We start from the raw sequence: 3,994 nt of genomic DNA, 5'->3' as shown, positions 1-3,994 counted from the left end.
ACAACTTTAAACCAAAACTCTCCTTAATCCAGCTGTCCTAAGCCATGTGTACCCGGGTAGATTTAAGCCGGAGTGCAGCAAATGCGGCGGCAAAGCCACCGTAGACCACATCTTCTGGGACTGTCCGAGGGATCCCCCACCAATATCGCTCAAGAGGCTCGCGCCCCCGGGCCCGTGGGAGACCTTGCTGTTCAGCTCCGACCTGGAAATCCAAGTACAGGTGGTGACGAGAGCCGAAGAGGTCGCCGCCAGTCTCCACTGACGGCCACCTAACAAGATCAACAAACCCATTTATAACTCAAGCCGATAATAAACGTTTTCCAATCCAAAAAGGCAAGCAATTCAGTTTGAATTTTTTTCGTTAGGTCAGACTCGCCTGTTCAATACATCGGTATTGCCTTAGCCTTCTTGCCTGCAACAAGCTGCAGAATAATTTTAAGTTGGTTTTAGGGAGAGGCGTTTTCGTATTTTCAGCGCATAACTAGCACAGAACACGCGGCGGGGATAGTTGTGAAAAAAGTAATTCATCGCTATGCACTTTTTTAAGAGCGTGAGCTCTTAATCATCATATTTCGAGATTTCGTGGGGTCCGCTACAACCCTTGATCACAGTGCCATCTGTGGCAGCAACTACTCATCACGTTTCGAGGTCTCCTACCTCATCACGTGAGGTCTCCTACCACCCTGAAATCAAAGCGCCATCTGTGGCTGCGACTAGAAAACAGCGCATCTCGCGTTGAGACTTGTAGCGCCATCTACAATGGCATTGTAGAAACAACCACCTGCCGCGTGCGAATGATGACGTCATGGTCCAATATTGTGGATATAGGTGGAACTATGTGAGTATGACGTCAGGGGACAAAATGTAAGCATAGTTTCGGTTATCGTATCCAAGTTGGCGGCCATTAAAATTGATTGCGCCCTTCTTTCCTCCTCACCGCCAAAAAATATGCTACAATGGGAGGAAAACTGCCCCGTTACGGGACCGCTATATGGATATACATTCGTTCCGCTATATATACTCGGACAACAAAGGGCGCCCATCCGGGGACAGCTGTGCACCGAATTTGGTAGGCAAATAAAACCGAAAAAGCCGAGCATGATGGATATCCACCCCGTTTCAAAGGGTACATTCCGTTTCTCGAGACGAGCGGCGCGCGTTCTTCGCTTTCTTTAGCTAGCAAACCAAACAGCTAACGCTCGTTACTTCAACGTCTTCCGGACGGTGGCGGCCTTTTTTTTGGAAGCGAAAAGCTTCACTAGGCCAGCTTTTCGAGCTCTCAGCAGGGCCACAAGTTTGACCTTGAATGTAGCTAGAAGTCAAACCATAGCATAAATGGTGCTAGTCAGGTTCGACACATGTTGGATGGATGGATGGATTGATGGATGGATGGATGGATGGATGGATGGATGGATGGATGGATGGATGGATGGATGGATGGATGGATGGATGGATGGATGGATGGATGGATGGATTAGGCTAAACCCTTTAAATCGGGTGGTGGTTCAAGCCACCTAGCCATGACTTGTGAAGTTTTACTTTTGTCTTGATTTTAGCCACCGATCAAGTAACCTTCGCTTGGTTAATACTACTCGCTTAAAATCTACTTTCCCTTCACTGTCCTTAAACCCCAATGTTTTAGATTAATCAGCCCCGCTGTTTTCCACTGTATGGTGAAGCCCTTTACAGAAAAGTATGCGGTCAGCTACAGCAGCGACGCCAGAGGCTGTAACACCGACTATCTTGACTTCGACATTTGACCTTGAACCTTGACGGTTGACCTTCGGTCGAACGGGAAAGCGTCTGATGGCATCGCATGCACAAAGCATCAAAGTGGGTTCTGCATAAAACGCCGGTGCAGTTTGATGTGTTCAGCCCACGGTGCAAGAATACTGAAGTGTTGACACTGCGCCCGCTGGAGCGTCCTGATTATGTTCGGCCGTGGCGGAGCGCGCCTTGCAGTTCGACTGCAAGGCGACAGATGGCGTCGATGTCAGCGGGCCCTGTTGAGCGGTTGTGGCCCCATGAGATTCCGCTGCCCAAGCTCGATTTTCGCTTTGGTGGCGTGAATTGAATTCAAAGCGAAAAAGAAATTCGTTGCTTGAAATTAAAATCAGTAGTGTGGCCGTCTTGAATTTTTTGCATAAAATTATCTTGTGTAAAGCAGTTAATGATAGCGAATCGGTCGAGCAGCACTCGAAGCTCATTCACGGTTCGCTTCCTCGCTCAATTCATGTTTAATTCGATCTAATCACGGATCTAAGCATAATAAAAATAAATGGGGTCCTCGTGCTCTTTTCCGCTCACAAGGGCACAAATTTATTGCACTGGAAAGTTTTGCTTCACGTTTATCGTTGCTTCTTCACTCTATATGAAGACCGTTCAAACATTGTTTCGTTGAGTGTCCTAATTTTCAAGATGCAGAGCGCTAGTATAGCGCGGTTATTTACGACTCGTTTTAGGTAAAAGCTTTCTCACACCGGAAATGTATCAGACGAGATGAAAGGGCGCGTCGGATCATGGACCATAACCCAACAAGAAAGCTTGAGAAAACGGCACTTTTATTCCGATGCAAATTATCGTAGAACGGGCATAATTTTCAATATGCTCCTTTCAACTGGAGGCTAAATGGCGATACGGTGTATTTGTTGAAGCACCATCAAGTGCCAGGCATGGCATCAGAGTGGTAGGGTAAGAGTCAAGATGCTGTTGCTTAACCGCTGGCTCCAAAGCTGTTTCCGGATCTGCAGGCATCACAGCAGGCAAGGAAGCTTGGAAAGGCTGCATCGCACCGTTGTCGTCGACTTTCGGCTGACGCAGCTTGGATGCTTGCGCAAGAGGTTTCCTCTTCCGGGGTGGTTTTCTATGTTTCTCTGGCCGTGAGAGATACTTGGGACAGTTCGGAAATAATGTAGGAACTGCATCTCTGGAAAGCACGGGCTTCTTTTCCACGTAAAGTAGCACTCTTCCATAGAGCTCCGCGTATTATGCCCGGGATATCGCGTTCTCTGCAAAATGCTTGGCGCAGACATGGTTAGTGGGCATTAACGTCCGGTCTGCCCTAGGAATCGCACGGCGCCACTTCTTCAAACGAACATTGTCGGACTGAGCTTTGAATAATGGCACACGCTTCGCACATGTCCGGCAGCCCGAATTGCAGTTCGGCACGAAGCACTTTCTTCCCATTGCGCAGCACTCAGCGCAGCACTCACCTGCTGTGGGCTACACTGCCGATGATAGCCAAACACAAGGTCTTGGTGCAATGTAAGAGAACTAGTTAAAAACAGCACAGCAGCGCAGCCGCACACTCCGAAATGTTCCGGAAACACATGCGTAGTGCCGCGCCACGCCGGACCGAGCCGCCCAGCCTGGGCCCGCCTTTCGCAGCGCCCTCTAAGTTAGCGACCGGTTCCCATGGCAGCCCTTCCCCCTCCCCCCGAACATAATGTGGCCGCGATCGGACGGCGCTCTCGCGCGCGGCGGGGGGAGAGTGTCAACACCTGAGTATGTTATTCGTACACCGTGGTTCAGCCTAACGCTAGGTGTGTTCGATGTGACGCCTGCCGTGGAGACCGCCAATCGCTCGACCACAAACGTAGCCAGGGAGATGCAGCTTTTCGCTTTCGGCCTGGGTTAACCAGAGCTAAACCACCAGCATTTTTTTATTAAAACAACGTTTCTTCTCTATAAACGTTGTGCAGTGTACAGAGCCCTCCACTACAGCACCTCTTTCTTCCTTTCTTCTTTCACTCCCTCCTTTATCTTTTCCCTTACGGCGCGGTTCAGGTGTCCGCCGATATGTGAGACAGATACTGCGCCGTTTCCTTTCCCCACAAAAATTGTGGCTCCAGTTTACGCTGCGAAGACGGTTGGACAGTGAAGCTGTAAAACGACGCCCAGTTACCCATTGTGACGTCACTTTAAACACCACCGCCACGAAGAACCCCTGTCAAAAAAGTATACAACCCAAGGGGTTCGCTTCTAATTGGTTTAA

Source organism: Amblyomma americanum, chromosome 6 (genome assembly GCF_052857255.1).
Source record: "Amblyomma americanum isolate KBUSLIRL-KWMA chromosome 6, ASM5285725v1, whole genome shotgun sequence".
NCBI classification, from domain to species: Eukaryota; Metazoa; Arthropoda; class Arachnida; order Ixodida; family Ixodidae; genus Amblyomma; species Amblyomma americanum.
The sequence above is the reverse complement of the archived record's forward strand: the minus strand, read 5'-3'. Positions refer to the sequence as shown.